Source organism: Zea mays, chromosome 8 (assembly GCF_902167145.1).
Source record: "Zea mays cultivar B73 chromosome 8, Zm-B73-REFERENCE-NAM-5.0, whole genome shotgun sequence".
In the NCBI taxonomy this organism is placed as follows: Eukaryota; Viridiplantae; Streptophyta; class Magnoliopsida; order Poales; family Poaceae; genus Zea; species Zea mays.
Window position 1 is genome coordinate 167,392,569 of NC_050103.1, and position 26,099 is coordinate 167,418,667.

Here is a 26,099-nt window from a genome sequence, read left to right on the forward strand (position 1 = left end):
TTCATTTTCCCAAGGGAAATTAGTTCATTTTCCCTTGGAAAAATGAAAATCCCATGGGAAATTAGTGTTCCCAAACTAGCCCTAAACATGGTTTCTAACCTGTGGTACCCATTCTTCAGAACAGCCAATCCGATCCTCTGATTCGTTCTTTTCTCATAACGAGAGAATGCCTCACTCGTCATCGGCAATGCCTTTTCTTCTTTTTCTTCTTATCTTTCTTACCAGACGCTTCGGTTTGCACTGCAACATCCTCACCGTCCGCGTCAGATTTGTTCTTTTTCTTCTTCTTCTCACCTTCTGAGGCAGCCACAGCAGGCTCCTCGCCCTCCTTGGACTTCCTTTTCCTTTTCTTCTCACCATCAGCTTCAGCAGCAGGACTCTCATCGCTTTCCTTGGACTTCTTTTTCTTCTTCCGATCCTCCTGGCCACCATCCTCTTCAGGCTCTGCTGTGGGTGCAGCTTCGGCCTCATGATGTTTCCTCTTCTTTGAAGCCAATTCGGACTTCTTTGGTGTTTCTTCCGTGGATTGTCCGAGCACCAGATCAGCTGCGGGATTGTATGTCTAGAAAAAAAGCAAAACATCAAGTCAAAACATGTTCCTTAGTGGAGTACTTCTAGAGCAATATAAAATACAAACCTACTGCAACAAAAGGAGTATTTGCCTAAGGATACTTTAGCAAACAATCCAAAACTGTTAGAGTACCCGACTAGGATTTGGGTTCACCCCATGTATTTACCATCTCACCCCTGTAATGGGTCAAACCCACCTAACACAGTCTATTAGTACAACACCAAGCCCTTGTTAGGGTTAGGGTTCTGAGAGGGAAATAGGGTCAAACCTTTTCCTAAATGATTTTGGTGGTTGAATTGCCCAACACAAATATTTGGACTAACTAGTTTGCTCTAGATGATAAGTTCTACATGTGCCAAAAGTTCAACACAAACTAATAAAAAGTCCAAGATATGGTTCAAAAAGAAAGGAGCAAAACCAACCGAAGGCTGTCCTGGTCTGGCGCACCGGACTGTCCGCTGTCCGGTGCACCACCGGACAGTGTCCGGTGCACCAGGGAGATCAACTCTAAACTGCTCAGCTTCAGGCTTTTGGAGAGCCACTCCGCTATAATTCAGCGGACTGTCCGGTGTGCCATGCGGAGCAACGGCTACTGCGCCAACGGTCGTCTGCAAAAGTGAACAGTGAACGTGAACAGTGCGCGGACAGCGCGCGCAGAGTCAGAGCAGCGCCAGAAGGCGCACCAGACAGTGAACAGTGACTCTCCGGTGCCCCAATCTGTCAGAGCTCCAATGGTCGAACCCTAACGGTTGGGTGACGTGGCTGGCGCACCGGACTGTCCGGTGCGCCCATCGACAGACAGCCTCCCCAACGGCCATTTTGGTGGTTGGGGCTATAAATACCCTCAACCACCACACTTCAAGGCATCCAAGTTTTCAGCCATTGCATTCAATACAAGAGCTCTAGACTTCACTCCAAGACACAAACAAGAGATCAAATCCTCTCCCAAGTCCAAGATCACTCCAAACAATTAGTGACTAGTGAGAGAGAGATATTTGTGTTAATTTGAGTTCTTGTCGCTTGGATCACTTTTCTTCTTCCTCCATTCTTATTCTCAAGCAACTTGTAATCAAGCAAGAGACACCAAGTTGTGGTGGTCCTTATAAGGGGTCTAAGTGACCCGTTGATTAAGGAAAAAAGCTCACTCGGTCTAGGTGACCGTTTGAGAGAGGGAAAGGGTTGAAAGAGACCCGGTCTTTGTGACCACCTCAACAGGGAGTAGGTTTGCAAGAACCGAACCTCGGTAAAACAAATCATCGTGTCATCCGCTCTATTTCTTTGGTTGATTTGTTTTCGCCCTCTCTTTCGGACTCGACTTTATTTCTAACGCTAACCCCGGCTTGTAGTTGTGCTTAAAGTTTATAAATTTCAGATTTACCTATTCACCCCCCCTCTAGGCGACTTTCAATTGGTATCAGAGCCCGGTACTTCATTAGAGTCTAACCACTCGAAGTGATGTCGGGAGCATCCGCCAAGAGGGAGATTGGGACCGACGGCGACAAGTTCGCAAGCTCGGGGAGAACCCACTCAAGGGAGTCCGGCCACAAGCTAAAGGAGGAATCCTCTTCCTCCATCAAGACACAACGGAAAGGTGACAGAAAGAAGAAGATGAAGAAAGTGGTCTACTACGAGACCGACTCTTCGTCACCTTCCACCTCCCGCTTCGAATCGACATCCGCCACTTCTAAGCGCCATGAGCGCAAGAAGTATAGTAAGATGCCCCTCTGCTATCCTCGCATTTCCAAACGCACTCCATTACTTCTGTCCCATTAGACAAACCACCGGTTTTTTACGGTGAAGATTATTCTATGTGGAGTGATAAAATGAGGCATCACCTAACCTCAGTCCACAAAAGCATATGGGATATTGTTGAGTGTGGAGCGCAGGTACTGAAGGAAGGGGACAAGGACTATGATTCGGAGGAGGTTGACCAAATCCGACACTTCAACTCCCAAGCCACTACTATACTCCTCGCCTCTCTAAGTCGAGAAGAGTATAATAAGGTGCAAGGATTGAAGAGTGCCAAAGAGATTTGGAACGTGCTCAAGACCGCGCACGAAGGAGATGAGGTGACCAAGATCACCAAGCGGGAGACGATCGAGGGGGAGCTCGATCGATTCATGCTCAACCAAGGTGAGGAGCCACAAGCTATGTACAACCGTCTCAAGACCTTGGTGAATCAAGTGCGCAACCTCAGGAGCACAAAATGGGATGACCATGAAATGGTCAAGGTTATTATAAGATCACTCGTTTTTCTTAACCCTACACAAGTTCAATTAATTCGTGGTGATCCTAGATACAAGCTAATATCTCCCGAGGAGGTTATAGGAAAGTTTGTGAGCTTTGAATTGATGATCAAAGGCTCCAAACAAATCATCGAGCGAGGCGCCACCTCCACACCCGAGGTGCAACCCGTCGCATTCAAAGCGACGGAGGAAAAGAAAGAAGAGTCTACGTCAAGTAGGCTCCCCATCGACGCCTCCAAGCTCGACAACGAGGAGATGGCGCTCATAATCAAGAGCTTCCGCCAAATCCTCAAGCAAAGGAGGGGGAAAGATTACAAGCCCCGCTCCAAGAAAGTTTGCTACAAGTGTGGTAAGCCCGATCATTTTATTGCTAAATGTACATTATCAAGTGATAGTGACAAGAGCGACGACAAGAAGGGAAGGAGGAATGAAAAGAAGAAGTACTACAAGAAGAAGGGCGATGATGCCAAGTGTGTCGGGAATGGGACTCCGATGAGAGATTGAAAGCTCCACTGACTCCTCCTCCGATGAGGACGCCACCAACATCGCCGTCACCAAAGGCCTCCTCTTCCCCAACATCGGCCACAAGTGCCTCATGGCAAAGGATGGCAAAAAGAAGAAGGTAAAATCTAGAGCTTCCACTAAATATGCAACATCTAGTGATGAGGCTAGCTCTAGTGATGATGAGGATGACTTGCTCACTCTTTTTGTCAACCTAAACATGCAACAAAAAAAAAATTGAATGAATTAATTAGTGCTATTCATGAGAAGGATAAACTTTTGGATAGCCAAGAGGACTTTCTTATTAAGGAAAACAAGAAGCATGTTAAGGTTAAAATGCTTATGCTCAGGAGATAGAAAAATGTGAAAATTGACTAGTGAGCTTAGCATTTGCCATGATACTATCTCCAACCTTAGAACTGAGAATGCAAAATTAATTGCTAAGGTTGAGAAATTAAATGTTTGTGATGATTCTCTTGTCAACCTCAAAAATGATAATGTTAGTTTGATTTCTCAAATTGACAAGTTGAATGAATCACTTTCTAGCTTTAAGATTGAAAATGGTAATTTAATTGCTAAGGCTAAGGATTTAAATGTTTGCAATAATTCTATTTCCAATATTAGAAATGAGAATGCTATTTTACATGCTAAGATTGATGAATTAAATGTTTGCAAACCCTCTACATCTACTGTTGATCATGTTTCCATTTGTATTAGATGTAGAGACATTAATGTTGATGCTATCCATGATCACCTAGCTTTAATTAAACAACAAAATGATCACATATCTCAACTTAGTGCTAAAATTAATGAGCATGAGATAGAAAATGAAAAATTCAAATTTGCTAGAAGCATGCTCTATAGTGGGAGACGCCCTGGCATTAAGGATGGCATTGGCTTCCAACAGGGAGGCAATGTTAAACTTAATGCCCCTAAAAAATTGTCTAACTTTGTTAAGGGCAAAGCTCCCATGGTTCAGGATAACGAGGGCTATATTTTATATCCTGCTGGTTATCCCGAGCATAAGATTAGGAGAATTCATTATAGGAAGTCTCACTCTGTCTCTCATCATGCTTTTATGTATAAGAGTGAAGCATCTAGTTCTTGTCAATCCACTCATGTTAAATTGCCTAAAAAGAAATCTCCTATTGCATCAAATGAACCTAATGTTTCATTTAAGACTTTTGATGCTTCTTATGTTTTAACTAACAAATCAGGCAAAGTAGTTGCCAAATATGTTGGGGGCAAACACAAGGGCTCCAAGACTTGTGTTTGGATACCCAAGGTGCTTGTTTCTAATGTGAAAGGACCCAAGACCGTTTGGATATACGTAAGAACAAGGTCTGAACTTGTTTTGTAGGTTTATGCATCCGGGGGCTCAAGTTAGATCATTGATAGCGGGTGCACAAACTACATGACTGGAGAGAAAAGGATGTTCTCCTCCTATGAGAAAAACAATGATCCTCAAAGAGCTATCGCATTCGGGGATGGAAATCAAGGTTTGGTCAAAGGACTTGGTAAAATTGCTATATCACCTGACCATTCTATTTCCAATGTTTTTCTTGTAGATTCTTTAGATTACAATTTGCTTTCTGTTTCTCAATTATGCAAAATAGGCTACAATTGTCTTTTTACAGATATAGGTGTTACTGTCTTTAGAAGAAGTGATGATTCAGTAGCATTTAAGGGAGTATTAGAGGGTCAGTTATACTTAGTTGATTTTAATAGAGCTGAACTTGATACTTGCTTAATTGCTAAGACTAATATGGGTTGGCTCTGGCATCATCGACTAGCCCATGTTGGGATGAAGAATCTTCACAAGCTTCTAAAGGGAGAGCACATCTTGGGACTAACAAATGTTCATTTTGAGAAGGACATGGTTTGTAGCGCATGTCAAGCAGGGAAGCAAGTTGGTGTTCATCATCCACACAAGAACATCATGACGACCGATAGGCCACTTGAGCTACTCCACATGGATCTATTCGGCCCGATCGCTTACATAAGCATCGACGGGAGTAAGTATTGTCTTGTAATTGTGGATGATTATTCTCGCTTCACTTGGGTGTTCTTTTTGCAGTATAAATCTCAAACCCAAGAAACCTTAAAGGGATTCTTGAGACGGGCTCAAAATGAGTTCGACTTAAGGATCAAAAAGATTAGAAGCGACAATGGGACGAAGTTAAAGAACTCTCAAATTGAAGGCTTTCTCGAGAATGAGGGCATCAAGCATGAGTTCTCTTCTCCCTACACACCTCAACAAAATGATGTAGTGGAGAGAAAGAATAGAACTCTACTTGACATGGCGAGGACCATGCTTGATGAATACAAGACTTCGGATCGGTTTTGGGCGGAAGCAATCAACACCGCTTGCTACGCCATCATCCGACTCTACCTTCACCGAATCCTCAAGAAGACATCATATGAACTCCTAACCGGTAAAAAGCCCAATGTTTCATAATTTAGAGTCTTTGGTAGCAAATGTTTTATTCTTGTTAAAAGAGGTAGAAAATCTAAATATGCAACTAAGGCTATAGAAGGCTTTTTACTTGGTTATGACTCAAACACAAGGGCATATAGAGTCTTCAACAAGTCCACGGGACTAGATGAAGTTTCTTGTGACATTGTGTTTGATGAGACTAATGGCTCTCAAGTAGAGCAAGTTGATCTTGATGAGCTAGATGATGAAGAGGCTCCATGCGTCGCACTAAAGAACATGTCCATTGGAGATGTGTGTCCTAAGGAATCCGAAGAGCTCACAAAAGCACAAGATCAACCGTCATCTTCCATGCAAGCATCTCCACCAACTCAAGATGAGGACCAAGCTCAAGATGATGAAAATGAAGATCAAGAAGCGCCACCTCAAGAGGAGGACAACGATCAAGGGGGAGATGAAGTTGATCAAGACAAGGAAGATGATCAAAGTCAAAGACCGCCTCACCTAAGAGTCCACCAAGCGATACAAAGAGATCACCCAGTGAACTCCATCCTCGACGACATTCATAAGGGGGTAACCACTCGATCTCGTGTCGCTCATTTTTGTGAACATTACTCCTTTGTGTCTTCTATTGAGCCATATAGGGTGGAAGACGCATTAAGGGATTCGGATTCGGTGTTGGCAATGCAAGAGGAACTCAACAACTTCACGAGAAATAAGGTATGGCATCTTGTTCCACGTCCTAACCAAAATGTTGTAGGAACCAAGTGGGTCTTCCGCAACAAGCAAGATGAGCATGGTGTGGTGACAAGGAACAAAGCCCGACTTGTGGCCAAGGGATATTCACAAGTCGAAGGTTTGGATTTCGGTGAAACCTATGCACCCGTAGCTAGGCTAGAGTTAATTCGTATATTACTTGCATATGCTACTTACCATGGCTTCAAGCTCTATCAAATGGACGTGAAAAGTGCCTTCCTCTTTGGACCAATCAAGGAAGAGGTCTATGTTGAGCAACCTCCCGGCTTTGAAGATAGTGAGTACCCTAACCATATGTATAAACTCTCTAAGGCGCTTTATGGGCTCAAGCAAGCCCCAAGAGCATGATATGAATGCCTAAGAGATTTCCTTATCACTAATGGCTTCAAAGTCGGCAAAGCTGATCCTACTCTCTTTACTAAAACTATTGCAAATGATTTGTTTGTATGCCAAATTTATGTTGATGATATCATATTTGGGTCTACTAACAAATCTACTTGTGAAGAGTTTAATAGGTTTATGATTCAAAAATTCGAGATGTCTATGATGGGGGAGTTGAAATATTTCTTAGGATTTCAAGTGAAGCAACTCCAAGAGGGCACCTTCATCCCAAACCAAGTACATTCAAGATATACTTACCAAGTTTGGAATGAAGGATGCCAAGCCCATCAAGACACCCATGGGAACCAATGGGCATCTCGACCTCGACACGGGAGGTAAATCCGTAGATCAAAAGGTATACCGGTCGATGATAGGATCTTTACTCTATTTATGTGCATCTCGACAGGATATTATGCTTTCCGTATGCATGTGTGCAAGATTCCAAGCCGATTCTAAGGAAGTTCACCTTAGGGCCGTAAAACGAATATTGAGATATTTAGTTCATACACCTAAGTTTGGTCTTTGGTACCCCAAGGGATCCACTTTTGATCTAATAGGTTACTCAGATGCTGATTGGGCAGGGTGTAAAATTGATAGAAAGATCACATCAGTGACTTGTCAGTTTTTGGGAAGATCTCTGGTGTCTTGGGCTTCAAAGAAACAAAAATCAGTAGCTCTTTCTACCGCCGAAGCCGAGTACATTGCCGCAGGCCATTGTTGCGCGCAATTGCTTTAGATGAGGCAAACCCTTAGAGACTATGGCTACAAATTAACCAAAGTCCCTCTCCTATGTGATAATGAGAGTGCAATCCGCATGGCAGATAATCCCGTTGAACACAGCCGCACTAAACACATAGCCATTCGGTATCACTTTTTGAGGGATCACCAACAAAGGGGGATATCGAGATTGCTTATGTTAGCACCAAAGAACAATTAGCCGATATATTTACCAAACCATTAGATGAGAAAACCTTTACCAAACTTAGGAATGAACTAAACATTCTTGATTATCGGAATTTTGATTGATACTTTGCACACATATCTCATTTATATACCTCTGATCATATCTCTTTCATGTGCTATGACTAATGTGTTTTCAAGTGTATTCTTATGCTAAGTCATAGATTGAAAGGGAAATGGAGTCTTCAGCGAAGACAAGGCTTCCACTCCACCCTTCGCCGTCACTTCGCATCGCTCTCCACATTGGTATAATGCTTCACTCATATATTGTTTGCCGAAGGGGGAGAGAATTTAAAAAGGGCTCTAAAGACTCCATTTTTGGCGATTAATGCCAAAGGGGGAGAGAGTATTAGCCCAAAGCAAAAGGATCGCACCACCACGCCAATTTCAAAAATTTTCAAAACAAGTTTAAGTTTTTTAAATGTTCTTCAATTGGTATCTTTAAAATTAGTATTCCTCTAAGAAATTCTATCTCAAACTACATCTATATTTTAAGGAGGAGTTTTTCAAAATTTGGTATCTCAAATATTTGACATTCTTTCAATTTGAAAAACCCTCTTCAACACTAAGAGGAGAATTTCATCCAGGGGGAGTTTTGTTTAGTCAAAGGAAAAGCATTTGAAACAGGGGGAGAAAATTTCAAATCTTAAAAATGCTTCTCGAAATCTTATTCATATACCTTTGACTATTTGCAAAAAGGCTTTGAAAAAGAATTTCCAAAAATTTGCAAAAACAAGTGGTGCAAGCGTGGTCCAAAATGTTAAAAGAAAGCAATCCATGCATATCTTATAAAAGTATTAATTGGTTTAATTCCAAGCAACCTTTGCACTTGCCTTATGCAAACTAGTTCAATTATGCACTTATATATTTGCTTTGGTTTGTGTTGGCATCAATCACCAAAAAGGGGGAGATTGAGAGGGAAATAGGGTCAAACCTTTTCCTAAATGATTTTGGTGGTTGAATTGCCCAACACAAATAATTGGACTAACTAGTTTGCTCTAGATGATAAGTTCTACAGGTGCCAAAAGTTCAACACAAACCAATAAAAAGTCCAAGATAGGATTCAAAAATAAAGGAGCAAAACTAACCGAAGCCTGCCCTGGTCTGGCGCACTGGACCGTCCGGTGTGCCACCGGACTGTCCGGTGCACCAGGGAGATCAACTCTGAACTGCTCAGCTTCGGGTTTTGGGAGAGCCACTCCGCTATATTTCACCGGACTGTCCGGTGTAGCACCGGACTGTCCGGTGTGCCATGCGGAGCAACGACTATTGCGCCAACGGTCGTCTGCAAAAGTGAACAGTGAACAGTGAACAGTGCGCGGACAGCACGCGCAGAGTCAGAGCAGCGCTAGAAGGCGCACCGGACAGTGAACAGTGACTCTCCGGTGCGGCACTGGACTGTCCGGTGCCCCAATCTGTTAGAGCTCCAACAGTCGAACCCTAACGGTTGGGTGACGTGGCTGGCGCACCGGACTGTCCGGTGCGCCCATCGACAGACAGCCTCCCCAACGACAATTTTGGTGGTTGGGGCTATAAATACCCTCAACCACCACACTTCAAGGCATCCAAGTTTTCAGCCATTGCATTCAATACAAGAGCTCTAGACTTCACTCCAAGACACAAACAAGAGATCAAATCCTCTCCCAAGTCCAAGATCACTCCAAACAATTAGTGACTAGTGAGAGAGATATTTGTGTTCATTTGAGTTATTGTCGCTTGGATCGCTTTTCTTCTTCCTCCATTCTTGTTCTCAAGCAACTTGTAATCAAGCAAGAGACACCAAGTTGTGGTGGTCCTTATAAGGTGTCTAAGTGACCCGTTGATTAAGGAGAAAATCTCACTCGGTCTAGGTGACCGTTTGAGAGAGGGAAAGGGTTAAAAGAGACCCGGTCTTTGTGACCACCTCAACGGGGAGTAGGTTTGCAAGAACCGAACCTCGGTAAAACAAATCACCGTGTCATCCGCTCTATTTATTTGGTTGATTTGTTTTCGCCCTCTCTTTCGGACTCGACTTTATTTCTAACGCTAACCCCGGCTTGTAGTTGTGCTTAAAGTTTATAAATTTCAGATTTGCCTATTCACCCCCCTCTAGGCGACTTTCAGGTTCCCACATGGTATCAAAGATAGGTTAGTTCCATTTCTCTCCCCTCCCTCCCTGCCCAACAGCTGCTGCTGCACCCCCCATCGCTGGCCCCTGCCCACCACCTCTCCTTATAAGTTATCTCCTCGCTCCACTCGCTGCCTCTTCCTTGGCTACTCCCCTGACCACAAAGGGTATCGTTGTCTTGAACTCGCCTCACACAACATCATCTCTCGTCACGTCGTCTTTGACGAAGATGTGTTTCCCCTTGCTGCTCCTCCCCCACCTACCGATCTCGACTCCCTTCTTAAGTTTGATCCGATTACCCCTGCACCCCAGGCACCCCGCCTCGCGCCGTTGCCCGCACCACGTGCAGCTTCGACGCCTCTGCTCGCGCCTCTTCCCGCACCTCGCGCGGCCCCGTTGACCATGCCAGCGCCACGTGTGGCCCCGTCGACGAGCGCGACTCGTTTCACCGATTCTGCCCTCGTCAACCACCACCGTGAGCGCGCCACTCCCTCGGCACCCACAGATCTGAGCCCGTCGACGAGCGCGACTCGCTTCGCCGATTCTGCCCTTGTCAACCACCACTGTGAGCGCGCCACTCCCTCGGTAAGCACGGATCTGAGCCCGACGACGAGCTTGGCTCGCTTTGTTGACCCCGCCATCGTCTATCACCACCGCGAGCCGGCCACACCCGCGATCCCCGACCTCCCGGCGGCCTGCTCTGAGCCGCCTGTGTATCATTCGGTCGCCATCCACCGTGACCTCAGACACATCCATCCGATGGTGACTCGGCGTGCCGTCGGCGTTCTTCGCCCCGTCAACCAGCTGATTTTGGTCGCTGATACGACCGCCGCTCCTCCAGAGGCCTCCCCGGTCCCCTCCTTTGTTCGCACCGCCCTCGCTGACCCACACTGGCGTCGTGCTATGGAGGAGTACACGGCCCTACTGGCCAACCACACCTGGGACCTGGTGCCGTGTCCTCCAAGCACCAATGTGGTCACCGACAAGTGGCTCTTTCGCCACAAGCTGACCTCGAACGGCTCCTTCGACCACTACAAGGCCCGTTCGGTCCTTCGGGGCTTCACCCAGCGCCCCGGGGTAGATTACGACGAGACCTTCAGCCCCGTCGTCAAGTTCGCCACGACACCACCGTTCGCATCGTCCTCTCTCTTGCCCTCTCCCGGGACTAGGCGATCCATCAGCTCGACGTCAAGAATGCCTTCTTCCATGGCACTCTAATAGAGACTGTCTACTGTAGCCAGCCCACCGGCTTCGTCAACGTCGCTCGCCCGGATCTGGTCTGCCGGCTGAACCGCTCCCTCTACAGCCTCAAGCAGGCGCCGCGGGCTTGGTAGAGTCGCTTTACCTCCTACTTGGCCTCCATTGGCTTCGTCGAGGCCAAGTATGATACATCACTCTTCATCTACCGGTGCGGCAACGACACCGCACCTGCTGCTCTACGTTGACGACATTGTGCTCATGACATCCACCGCTGATCTCCTCCGGTGCACGATCATTGCCCTCAAGCGGGAGTTCGCGGTGAAGGACCTGGGGGCCCTCCACCACTTCCTCAGCATCACTGCTGAACCTAACAGCTTCGATACCACCTGAAGCGTCCCAATCCTCTGGGACTCAAATGTGATACAATTACTAGTCCCAGGAGGCTAGTAAACACATTTATACATCAGATGATTCCAGATCTGCTTAAACGAGACAAACCTATAAAGGTGGCGAACAACTTTAAGAGTTGGTCAACAACTCGGGACATATCATCAGAGTGGGGCTGAAGCAGCCCGATATACGCAGTGAAGAAATTTAGCGGTCCAACAGCCACAGGCAAGGTTGAGAACAGTCGTAACTCTTACCCGATCTCCTTTTTCCAGAAAAACAACAAATAAGCAAGGGTGAGTACAAACGTACTCAGCAGCCCACCTTCACCCGTGGAATGGGGAAATCAGATATAATGTATGGAATATGTGGAGCTCAGGATATTTTGCAGAAGCAACAATATTTTATGCAGAGTTGTTTTGAAAAACATTTTGTATTTTTGCAAAGCGCATCCTCTCCAAAAGGAGCAGGAAGTTTTTCAGTATTATAACAAAATCCCCTGGACTAAACCATCCAGGTATCTCATCAGTTCCCACTGGTTTTCATTTTCAAAAACAGCTACTGGACTTTCCGTCCACCATAGCTCACGGCTCAACCGCCGAACCTTTTTAAAAACCACTTTTCAAAAGCATCTCTTTTTTTGGAAAACAAAACATTAATTGTCATACCACACCAGACTCGTCCATTCCTGTGGACACAGACTATTCGAATAGGTTTGAACTCTGCGCAGAGGGGTACACTTTACCCACTAGTTCGGCTCTGCGATCCCATGGCCAATGAGACCCGAATCCGACTCTCTTTCTTTCCCCGCACGTCCTAACCTTAACGGTTATCCGGAAGGAGTCAGGCCACCACCATGTCCAAACCGGACAAAACTTTACCCCTCCTTATCCTCCCGGTGCTCCCCAGCCTTCATAACCCTGGGGTTGGACCGTACGAGTTCAGATTGAGTGACTGCCCACACAGTCTCGAGTGGTTGTACTATTAAAGAGTACATGTAGTGAAGATGACAAACCGGTCCTTATATGAGGGGACAATCCTTCTGCTCACGCCTAAACCAGATGAGCCAACACCTTAGGCCCTCCCCTAAACCAGGGAGTCCCTGATTATCCCACTCACAAGGTGATAAGGGTGAAAACCCTTCATCACACACATTTTGAAAAACATTTTCTTTTGAAAACTCACACCTGTTCTCAAATCATTTGGAACATATATATCAGGGATTATTGATTGCGGCAAGCGGCTGGGTGGCCATAATAACTTGTCTCAAAATCATATCATGCATAAAATAACAGGCTGAGGGTTGTGGTTGAAAAATCATAGGTAATTTATGCATCAAAGGGATCCAGTGAGCTTGTCGTGCTTATTCGGCGAAGGGGGGAGGGAAGCTCGCGAAACTGGTTTCTGGCTCCACCGCCTGGCGTAGACTTGCAGATCTGGCCTCCACGAGACGGCACGAACGCTCCGATAACTATGCAACATGAATAAGCAAACATACAAACAAGCAAGTATACCAACAAATATTTAGTATAGTGGTCAGAATAGTGATATATGGATGGGTAGAGTCTTGAGTAGAATCTGTGTCATGTGGTGTTGTGATATTACTGGTGGTGGAGCGGAGGTGCTTACCAGAAGGGTGGACTGGAGGCGAAGCGACACTATGCGTGTAGCCGGCAGAGCGGAGTAACTGAGTGGGTGGGGTGTTTGCCTTGGCTGAGGGTGTTGAGTGTGTGTGGAGAGGGAGAGGGTAGCTGGGTGTATTTATAGCTAAGTGTAGGTGGTGTAGCACAGTGAAGTTCACTGTTGGTGAGAATAGTGACGAATGAATCGTCTGACTTAGTATGAACAGGAGAGTTATAGGCAGAATATAGGACAAGAGTATTTTGGGAGTTTTCTGGAATATGGACCAGGCTTAAGGGATGACATGGTTGGATAGGGAATAGTTTGATAAGAATTTAGAAACAAGAATTTTTGGAATCTGAGTTTGGAAGCCTGGTTCAAAGGAATCTCAAAGTTAAGCGTGCTCAACTTGGAGAAACCCGGGATGGGTGACCAGATGGGAAGTTCCCTACTGGAAGGAAAATCACAGTCACCGGAGTTCGTATGACTGGAATATGGGTCTGGCTGGTCTTAGGTGGACTGGACAGCATGATGTATGAGTAGTTGAAATTTGGGGTGATCGGCTAATCGATGAATAGTAACGATGAATAGTAACGACGAAAAAGTTACTAGATATCATCGATGAGTAGTAACGATGATGAATAGTAACACTGAATAGTAACGATGGTGAATAGGGTCAGTGAATAGTAATGATGAATAGTAACAGTGAATAGTGCTGGTGAATAGTCGTATGAACGAATGATGAATAGGAACGATGAACGATGAATAGGAACTATGAACGAACGGACGAATGATCGAATGATCGGACGAACGAACGATCGGAATTTCGACAGCATAACAGCAGGACAAAGATTATCTGGAAGAACGATGAATAGGGACCGTGAACGAACGATGAACGATGAATAGGAACTATGAACGAACGATGAACGATCGAATGATCGAACGAACGAACGATCGGAATTTCGGCAGCATAACGGTAGGAAAAAGATTATTTGGATGAACGAACGGACGAACGATCGAATGATCGGACGAACGAACGATTGGAATTTCGGCAGCATAACGACAGGACAAAGATTATCTGGAAGAACGATGAATAGGGACTATGAACGAACGATGAACGATGAATAGGAACTATGAACGAACGATGAACAATCGAATGATCGAACGAACGAACGATCGGAATTTTGGCAGCATAACGGTAGGAAAAATATTATTTGGACGAACGAACGGACGAACGATCGAACGATCGGACGAACGGACGAACGAACCATGAACGATCGGACGAACGATCGAACGATCGGACGAACGATCGAACGAACTAAGAACAGGGGACGAACGATCGAAGAACGATCGAACGATCCTTGTGCTAGTGTGTGCTTGTGTGGAACATGGAGTGGGTGTGTGTGTGGGGGGGGGAAGAGAGTTGCCATGAAATGGCTTGGGGTGGGATGAGAGGAGGCCCTTGCCCCTCTATTTATAGCCATGGTGGGGGGATTAGGGGGAGGGATGAGAGGATTAGTGGGAGGATGAGAGGATTAGTGGGAGATTAGCATGTATTTGTCTTGTATAAGTGAGATTAGCTTGTAGAGCTCACCGTATGACACTGGAGGCATACATATACGTATGAGCATTAGGAAAGTTATGAAGAAAATATTTATATGGACTTGAAAAATGATTCTGAAGGTATTTCTCAAGAGGAAAATACTTGGAGATATATCGGTGGAATATTTGGACAGTATTTCTGGAAAGAACTTGAAGGGGATCACTAGGGAAATATCTGGGCAGTATTTCTGGAAAGAATTTGAAGGGGATCACTGGGAAAATATTTGTAGGATATTTTGAGGATTTTAGAGAGAATATAGACCACTATACTTTATTTGTTGATATCAACTCGCAAACAAACATTTTTAAATGAAATTTGAAATTCATTTAGAGCAAGTTTGAGAAAATTTCAGGATTTGAATTTTTGGGATGCTACAAATCTACCCCACTTAAAATGAATCTCGTCCTCGAGATTCGGCTTAGAAGGGTTATGGGTATAGCTTTACTTCAGCTACATATCTTCACTTTGCAACTCTTCGAGGAGATGGAACTTGAACAAGATCTGGCCTGGTGGAGCATCTGGTTGCTGATTGCAAACGCTGATTCTGGCTACTCAAAGATCATCTTCAGGCTTCTGGCTTTCGCTTGGCAGCTAGCTTATTGAGGAAGCATTGATGCCAACACGCAAACCTTTCTCTTGCGAACTCCCACATGGCTTGCTTTCTTGATTAGTCTTCTGGTGCTTCATCAACAAAACTCGGGTGACCACTTCTCATCCAGAAACTTATATGCTTTGATGATCTGGTCCTCCACAAGCTTGCTACAAGTCTTCTCCTTTTTCTCCACAGCAGGAACCTTACTGGAATACTACCCCACTTACAAAGAATGAGGGTAGAACTCTTGAATCTTGGGTATTTGAACTCCTTGAAGTACCTCATAACAAGGGTGTTACGGGGCCTTCTTCTGCTGTTGCTACTTGAAGACGCTGCGGAGAGATGACTGACACAGGGTTGATTTTGGGAGAACCTTCTTCTTATCTTCTCTTCGCTATTTTCTTTTCACTGCCTCTTTCTTTCTCTTTGCTCTTCCCACTGGAGGATTCTATCAAAAAGTATTACCATCACACAGAGGAGGAAACCAAAGACTATGAACCATGTACAACAGTCTTCAACCCAAGAATCACCAAGCATTGTGATCTTAGGGGCGAGGGAGTGGAAAATGGAGTTGCTTCCGATTTGGCAGAGGGGATTTATCTGGAGTGTGCTTTGCTTTGAGCGAGATGGGAGTTGAGGGAGCTGGGGGGGGGGGGTTATAGGCGAGCGGGGGTGCTCAGGGGGGGTGTGGAGTGGTAGTGATGGGGCAGGTGACACGAGGCAGCAGGTGCGACAAGGGGAAGGGGGGCTGTTGCCGGCGACGATGGCGGTAGCGGGTGCGTTGCAAAGGGGGGTGGGTGGCGGTAGTGCGCTGTAAAGGGGGCGTGGGGCGGTGGTAGTGCGCATGGAGGCGGGCACGCTTGCGGGGGCACGGGTGAGTGGTGGGGTTGATGACCCTGATGTTTGTGGTCTCTGGTTCCAAGAATCTTTGCCTCTCTGTATGGTAATAACTCCTTCTGTCCTCTTTTTCTGTTTACTTTGACTCAGGGGCAGTGCTTTGATTCTCACGGTCGGTCCTTTTGACTGAGCGACTGGACTGGTAGCTTCTGTAGCTTATTCCAGGCTTCAAGGGTAAGCTTCCTGGTATCTTCTTGGGTAAGGCACTTTTCTCTTGAGATGGGTTAAGATGAGAATGGAAGCATAAGGTGAGGATTAGCTCTAATTTGTTATCTATGTTTTTAGAGAAAACCTTTCTTAAAAAGAAAGAAAACACGCAAGCTCAGCAATGATACGCACAAACAAATCAAATGTTTTGAATAAGGGAAGAATAGAGTTTTTCCAAAGCACGAACTACTCAGATTCGGGGGCTAAGCATAACTACTATTGCTTGGCTCCTGAATTGAGAACTATGCTAAATGCAACTTATGAGCACTAACGTTAAAGCATCACATATGCACTCAAAAGGGAGGAAAACATCAAGCGAAATTCATTTTGAAATGCCCTAGGGGGCAACACAATTAGAGTTTTTCAAAACACGAGTCTACACGATTACCTCTCATACATGCAGGGCTCTGGCCAAAGTGAAGAAAAACTTCACTACCCAATGCACACAGAGGACTGGGTATAACTAACTTAGATCTGACAGCTTCTCTTTTGGCAAGGCTGACGCACAACTTCAATCTGAGATTTCTCCTGGATGGGTCAACAGGGAGCTGATGTTGATGACTTCTTCTGGCGGCGACTGAGATGGCAGGACAGGGTCGAACTCTTCTTCAAGCGGGACTGGCTCTTGTAGCTCCTCTGAGGGCGGCGGTGCTGGCGGGGTGCTTGCAGCTTCTTCCTTGACCTCAAGGGACGGTGCTGGAATCTTCTTCATGGTGAGGGGCTCAAACAACTCTGGCGGGGGATCTTGGGAGGATTCAGGGTGCTCTTACTTATCCATAGCCTTAGGGGAGACTGGAATTCCTTCCAAGACTATGGCTCCTTCCGGGAGTTCCCAAGCCTTCTTTTCTCCTCTGGTAGAGACCGGGTGACCTTCAAGAATCTGGGGGTCTTCTACTCTCCTGGGTTGAACTGGGTTGGATGAAGCGGGCTCTTGGATCCGCAGGGCTCTACGTTGGTTATGGGTTACCAAGTAGGCCTCCATCAACTTCTGGACGTGCTCATCCTTGGCTTGCTTCAGGGCTTCAACAACAATGACTTCACGACTCTCCAAGGCAGTTGCACGGGCTTGAGCTGTGGTGAGATCCACATGCAGTTGACGGTTGCGCTTCTCTGCATCTTCTGCTCGGGCAATCATCTGACGGTGGTGCCGAGCCAAGAAATTATACTGTGTATCAAGGGTGAGCAGGTATGCAGTGAGGTACACGACTGAGGGGTCGTCCTCAAGCAACTGCTGCCCGTCCAATGCACGCATCCTGGCCATCCAAGCGGGACGGTCTCTCTGAAAGGGCGGAAAGAATCTGAGTGGGGTGTTGCCCACTTCTTCTTCATAGATCTGACACAGGGCCCTCAGTGCCTTGCGAGCGACGACTTGGCAGGTGTCTTTGAATCTGTGCCCACCAGCAGTGACACTCCATTCCACATGGTGCGGACTGGATCCAATGTATACAGTCACGACACACTTCTCTGTGCCATGCTTGACGAATTCACGACCATCATACTCTGGCTGACTCCCGATTCCGAGGCGAACTGTGCATGCTCTCAGCAACTTGGGGAAACCATCTTCCTTCTGGCAAAAGCTGGTTTGGCAGCGAACCTCCATCTGACTTCTGAGAGAATGAAAGGGGAAAACATTTTTGAAATGAAGGGATGAGATCAAGATTTTTTTAATAAAATAGTTTGGACTCAAAAACTTTTGATCAGGCTAAGGGTTACGTCCTGCGGCCAACCTAACAGCTCCGATACCACCTGAAGCGTCCCGATCCTCTGGGACTCAAATGTGATACAATTACTAGTCCCAGGAGGCTAGTAAACACATTTATACATCAGATGATTCCAGATCTACGTAAACGAGACAAACCTATAAAGGTGGCGAACAACTTTAAGAGTTGGTCCACAACTCGGGACATATCATCAGAGTGGGGCTGAAGCAGCCCGATATACGCAGTGAAGCAATTCAGCAGTCCAACAGCCACAGGCAAGGTTGGGAACAGTCGTAACTCTTACCCGATCTCCTTTTTCTGAAAAACAACAAATAAGCAAGGGTGAGTACAAACGTACTCAGCAGCCCACCTTCACCCGTGGAATGGGGAAATCAGATATAATGCATGGAATATGTGGAGCTCAGGATATTTTGCAGAAGCAGCAATATTTTATGCAGAGTTGTTTTGAAAAACATTTTGTATTTTTGCAAAGCGCGTCCTCTCCAAAAGGAGTAGGAAGTTTTTCAGTATTATAACAAAATCCCCTGGACTAAACCATCCAGGTATCTCAGCAGTTCCCACTGGTTTTCATTTTCAAAAACAGCTACTGGACTTCCCGTCCACCATAGCTCACGGCTCAACCGCCGAACCTTTTTAAAAACCACTTTTCAAAAGCATCTCTTTTTTGGAAAACAAAACATTAATTGCCATACCACACCAGACTCGTCCATTCTTGTGGACATAGACTATTCGAATAGGTTTGAACTCTGCGCAGAGGGGTACACTTTACCCACTAGTTCGGCTCTGCGATCCCATGGCCAATGAGACCCGAATCCGACTCTCTTTCTTTCCCCGCACGTCCTAACCTTAACGGTTATCCGGAAGGAGTCAGGCCACCACCATGTCCAAACCGGACAAAACTTTCCCCCTCCTTATCCTCCCGGTGCTCCCCAGCCTTCATAACCCTGGGGTTGGACCGTACGAGTTCAGATTGAGTGACTGCCCACACAGTCTCGAGTGGTTGTACTATTAAAGAGTACAGGTAGTGAAGATGACAAACCGGTCCTTATATGAGGGGACAATCCTTCTGCTCACGCCTAAACCAGCTGAGCCAACACCTTAGGCCCTCCCCTAAACCAGGGAGTCCCTGATTATCCCACTCACAAGGTGATAAGGGTGAAAACCCTTCATCACACACATTTTGAAAAGCATTTTCTTTTGAAAACTCACACCTGTTCTCAAATCATTTGGAACATATATATCAGGGATTGATTGCGACAAGCGGCTGGGTGGCCATAATAACTTGTCTCAAAATCATATCATGCATAAAATAACAGGCTGAGGGTTGTGGTTGAAAAATCATAGGTAATTTATGCATCAAAGGGATCCAGTGAGCTTGCCGTGCTTATTCGGTGAAGGGGGGAGGGAAGCTCGCGGAACTGGCTTCTGGCTCCACCGCCTGGCGTAGACTTGTAGATCTGGCCTCCACGAGACAGCACGAACGCTCCGATAACTATGCAACATGAATAAGCAAACATACAAACAAGCAAGTATACCAACAAATATTTAGTATAGTGGTCAGAATAGTGATATATGTATGGGTAGAGTCTTGAGTAGAATCTGTGTCATGTGGTGTTGTGATATTACTGGTGGTGGAGCGGAGGTGCTTACCAGGAGGGTGGACTGGAGGCGAAGCGACACTATGTGTGTAGTCGGCAGAGCGGAGTAACTGAGTGGGTGGGGTGTTTGCCTTGGCTGAGGGTGTTGAGTGTGTGTGGAGAGGGAGAGGGTAGCTGGGTGTATTTATAGCTAAGTGTAGGTGGTGTAGCACAGTGAAGTTCACTGTTGGTGAGAATAGTGACGAATGAATCGTCTGACTTAGTATGAACAGGAGAGTTATAGGCAGAATATAGGACAAGTTTATTTTGGGAGTTTTCTGGAATATGGACCAGGCTTAAGGGATGACATGGTTGGATAGGGAATAGTTTGATAAGAATTTAGAAACAAGAATTTTTGGAATCTGAGTTTGGAAGCCTGGTTCAAAGGAATCTCAAAGTTAAGCATGCTCAACTTGGAGAAACCCAGGATGGGTGACCAGATGGGAAGTTCCCTACTGGAAGGAAAATCACAGTCACCGGAGTTCGTATGACTGGAATATGGGTCTGGCTGGTCTTAGGTGGACTGGACAGCATGATGTATGAGTAGTTAAAATTTAGGGTGATCGGCTAATCGATGAATAGTAACGATGAATAGTAACGATGAATAGTGACGACGAAAAAGTTACTAGATATCATCGATGAGTAGTAACGATAATGAATAGTAACGATGATGAATTGTAACACTGAATAGTAACGATGGTGAATAGTGTCAGTGAATAGTAATGATGAATAGTAACGGTGAATAGTGATGGTGAATAGTCGTATGAACGAACGATAAACGATGTATAGGAACGATGAACGATGAATAGGAACTATGAATGAACGGACGAATGATCGAATGATCGGACGAACGAACGATCGGAATTTCGACAGCATAACGGCAGGACAAAGATTATCTGGAAGAACGATGAATAGGGACCATGAACGAATGATGAACGATGAATAGGAACTATGAACGAACGATGAACGATCGAATGATCGAACGAACGAATGATCGGAATTTCGGCAGCATAACGGTAGGAAAAAGATTATTTTGATGAACGAACGGACGAACGATCGAATGATCGGACGAATGAACGATCGGAATTTCGGCAGCATAACGACAGGACAAAGATTATCTGGAAGAACGATGAATAGGGACTACGAACGAACGATGAACGATGAATAGGAACTATGAACGAATGATGAACGATCGAATGATCGAACGAACGAACGATCGGAATTTCGGCAGCATAACGGTAGGAAAAAGATTATTTGGACGAACGAACGGACGAACGATCGAACGATCGGACGAACGGACGAACGAACCATGAACGATCGGACGAACGATCGAACGAACGAACGAACAAACTAAGAACAGGGGACGACCGATCGAAGAACGATTGAACGATCCTTGTGCTAGTGTGTGCTTGTGTGGAACATGGAGTGGGTGTGTGTGTGGGGGGGAAGAGAGTTGCCATGAAATGGCTTGGGGTGGGATGAGAGGAGGCCCTTGCCCCTCTATTTATAGCCATGGTGGGGGGATTAGGGGGAGGGATGAGAGGATTAGTGGGAGGATGAGAGGATTAGTGGGAGATTAGCATGTATTTGTCTTGTATAAGTGAGATTAGCTTGTAGAGCTCACCGTATGACACTGGAGGCATACGTATATGTATGAGCATGAGGAAAGTTATGAAGAAAATATTTATAGGGACTTGAAAAATGATTCTGAAGGTATTTCTCAAGAGGAAAATACTTGGAGATATATCGGTGGAATATTTGGACAGTATTTCTGGAAAGAACTTGAAGGGGATCACTAGGGAAATATCTGGGCAGTATTTCTGGAAAGAATTTGAAGGGGATCACTGGGAAAATATTTGTAGGATATTCTGAGGAGGATTTTAGAGAGAATATAGACCACTATACTTTATTTGTTGATATCAACTCGCAAACAAACATTTTTAAATGAAATTCATTTAGAGCAAGTTTGAGAAAATTTCAGGATTTGAATTTTTGGGATGCTACAATGGGTCGGCTGTCCCGACACGCGCCGCTCCACTTCAGGCTATGAAGTGTTCCTGGGCGCCAACCTCGTCTCCTAGGCCGCCAAGCGGTAGCCCGTCGTCTCTCACTCCAGCACGGAGGCCGAGTACTGCGTCGTAGCCAACGTCGTGGCAAAGGTCTCCTGGCTTCGACAGCTTGTCCACGAGCTCCACGAGTTCCACAGCCCCCTCCAGCGTGCCAGCCTCGTCTACTGCGACAATGTCAGCGCGGTCTACCTCTCCACCAACCTCGTGCAGCATCAGCGCACGAAGCACGTGTAAATCGACCTGCACTTTGTCTGCGAAAGGGTCGCCGTCGGTGACGTTCGGGTTCTCAGCGTCCCCACCACGCTACAGTTCACCGACATCTTCACCAATGGGCTTCCGTCGAGTGTATTTATAGACTTTCGATCCAGTCTCAACATCTGTACATGATAGAGTTGTGACTATACAGGGAGATGTTAGAGTACGCGATTAGGGTTTGGGGTTCACCCCGTGTATTTACCATCTCACCCATGTAATGGGCCAGGCCCACCTAACACACTCTATTAATACAACACCCAACCCCTTGTTAGGGTTAGGGTTTCCCACAAAAACGAGGACACAAGGTTCTGGAGAATATATTTCTTGATGTGTTGGCCCAGCTTTCAGTCGAACTTTTTTTGGGGGTTTTAACATGTCATAACACAGCTTACCTTAGCAGGAGTCGTCAAAGCCCTAGCACCATTCTTCCTGTCCTTTTCATACACTTCTATCTTTGGCTTTCCTTTTGTGGAACCAGCAGATTTCCCAAGTTCTCTACCTTCGAGAACTTGAAGCCGTGTCTCAAGCTGTTCAATTGTAACATGTCACAAGGCCATGTGTATCATACAAATTATGAAAATAAAATTACCTCTACACATCATATACCTTGAGTAGACTCTCAGTGCCAATGGAGTTGTCCTCACCATCACCAAGGGCATCATATCTGATGGCAAGAGTAGTTTTTGCAGCAAGAGAACGAGAGATTTTTCCCTTATGTTTTTGAGAAGCCTTACCAATTAAGGATGCATGGTAGATGAGCCCATAGTTGGGTGTAGAATGCTTTGTCTTTAGAGCTTTGAATAAAGCATATAGAGAAACACAACCTTTAGTTCTTAGTGGAGAAAGCTAATTCTAGCAGACAACATAAGCAAATAAAGTTGATGCATGCCATCAATTGAAATCACTACAAAAGTGTTAGTGAACAAACAATTAAAAAGAAGTCACAAACAAGAAATTCACATGATTTGCAAGATGTTAGACAGTTCTAGCAGACAACATAAGCAAATAATGTTTACTTACGGCATACTAAGCATTGATGCACATAAGGTTCAGATACACACAAAAAACAGTTGGAAATTAAAAAAAATAGAGAATTATCCATAAGCAGTAACAAACCTTCTCGGCACCAAGTATCTAAATTGTGCTACCAGGTTGCTTGGCCAAGTTTAGCAAACTTCCACCATGCGCAATAAGGCGGGCACCAACTAATTCACCCACCAGTGCTGCAGATTTGGGGCGATAGTGTTCATCCTGCTTCTTAAATAGTCATACAACTGGGCTCTGTACTCAGAAAGGGCCAACACTTGATCACATAGCTCTCTGATATTTAACAAGTCAAGTTCACTAACTTCAGTTCCCATGGATATTACTGCAGCCTCCTTGAGCTGTGTTTCTAGCTCTTCATCAGACAATATCTGAAAACAGAGCTTCTTACTAAACAGTCCCCATAATAGTCAAGGAGATTATATTTATATGTCAACAATTACCTCAGAGAAGTCAAGGTTGACTGCATTAGCTCTGTTACCCATCATCTTCACAACTTTGGCATACTGAATATTATCTGAAACTATTTTTGTGAGCTCTGGAAAGTGCCAGCCATACCATTCACGAACTCTCATGGCAAAAGTGTTAAGATCCTTATCAAGATCATCCAATAAGCCAATGGCCTGAATAATCATGGTATCAACCTGCAGAATAGAAACAATAAAAAACATTTAAACATGTAACAAAGATCAAGACGAATCTTCAATAATCAAAACTAAGATGTTACATATTATGAGATTGCAGGTGCAAGCTAGAAAACGTAGCAGCACCAAAGGGCAACCGAAGGATAAATATGCATGAGTACAATATGGAAAATGGTAAATAATTCATGCCAAGCACAAATGCTGATAAAATAAAAACAAAAAACAGAGCACATAACAACATGATAAATAAGATGGCCAGTAGCACCGATATAAGACACGCCTTCTCAGGACTGAACTTCAGCTTATATCTAGACAAGCTGTGCGACAATCCCAAGCTCATTGGACCAAGGTCTTGTGCACCAAACCCAGTTATAAGCTCTGTGAGCTGATTTCTCAGCCCTCTCATTAGCTCCATCACAACACTATTATGAAGGCAGTCAATTTTCTGCAATAGCGCAATAAATATGTTAAGGATGGCTTGCCATATGTTAAGGAAAGCAAAAAAATTGGCAAACACTACTGACCAGCTTTTCTTTTATAGCATTCCCAAGCTTAGAATCAGCCACAGCTAATGTTTCACCCTGACAATGTTTCTGCAAGAACTTGTGCAGACCCTTGCTAGGCTTGCTGTCAATAATCAGGGTTGCTGCAGATAGGGCGTCAGATGTGTTCTCAAACTTGTTAAAAGCCTTCAGCTCAACCACCTACATGGAAGTTCACGGTATTAGTCAGAACAGAAAACTCAGGTACATAAGCAAAGAAGGTAGATAGGACAAAGTCACCAAGTTTTATTTTCCTTTCGTTTTCTTTATTTTGCATTTCATTGGATTCTTATTTCTTATCTTGCATTTGAACGAAACCAGCAAGTCTGTTAGAGGTCACAGTACCAATGTTTTCCAAATGCCTTCATCCATTTGCATACAACTGGCATCAGCATGAAATAGCAGCACAAATCTCCAGGCACTTGGCTTGAATGGAAAAATGTTAGAAATAGCTTACAGAAAACGCATTCTGAAACATATTCAGTAAGCTACCCTAAGCTAAGTAAACTTCATATTCTACGGGATAAATCCAGTGTCCCACCGAAATAAGAGTCAAATTGATACCATTTGCTCAAAAGGACACACGTAGAATGTCAACGTGACAGATCCTATTGTAGGAGTATGGGTAAACAAAAACCGTTTGTCCTCTTAAGGTTAGGAGGAGAATCGCAAACCTTTCTCGCTGAGTCCGACGTCGTGAACTCCTTCCACAGATCCTGCAAACAAGAACACAAAGACATAGCACAGGTACTTTGATGAACAAGCGCGGAACAGGCCAAACTCAACAAACCCAATCGAAACGAGGCTTAGGAATCGCAGCGGCGGTCACTCACCTCGACCTTGTCGAGCTTCCCCTCATCAAGCACCTTGAATAGCGCGAAACCCGCGGGGGTTTCCAAGAGCACCAGCAGAGTTAATTGGCTTTGTAACATTCTCGTCGCGCGGCTTCGCTAGTCTACTACTCTGCAGCTGTGTTTGGCCACTTTTGTATCATGAAGCAAACACCAACGCCAAATTGGGATGGTTATTCTCATGCCCTCTGTAACCTTATGTTCTCTTGCGTTTGATGAAGGTTGTGTACTCATGTGTACTAATCTACCCCTAGCCGCGCGACGCTGACCAAGCTCCAGTCAAGTGTTGCCCGTGCTACCAAGGGACTCACGCCAACGATCGATTCCCTTCACCGTCTCGTCTCCATGGAGGACGAGTGCTGCGCCCACTCACCGGATTCATCTCCTGGCGATGAAAGTGAGCCACCCCTTCCTTGCCTCTCCACGGTATCTTCTAGAGTACATTCAACACTTCCTGTGGAAAGAGTGGATCTACCGGCTCCGAACTCGGATTTGTCGGATCCCCGAGTTTTTCTGTTTGGGGATCAACATAGAATGGAGGTTTGATTCAATTTCAAATATCCAACAGTTTTTTGTCGGATGTACCTGCGCCGAGTACTTCATACCTGTCTTATCCTTTGGTTTCAGGTTTTAGAAATTGATTGGGGTGCAATACAAATTGATGATAGATGGGAAGAAAAAGGAAAACAAGAGATTGCCTCTGAGTCAGTGATGTATGATCGGTTAGGATTGCTAGTAGAAGATGAACGTGAAACTACTAAAAGGCAAGATGCTTTTACCAGTAGACCATTTGGTGTCCGCCGAAGCGATGAATTTGATGATGAAACAGCTGCATTGCCCTGCACTGATTGCATACCACAAGAAAGGGTATCTG

The 26,099-nt window shown here is 45.2% G+C and overlaps 1 pseudogene; it reads right to left on the reverse strand.

The window, feature by feature from the left end:
• Positions 1-62: 62 nt before the first annotated feature.
• Positions 63-25,306, reverse strand: LOC103637476 (probable nucleolar protein 5-2; annotated as a pseudogene).
• Positions 25,307-26,099: the final 793 nt, after the last annotated feature.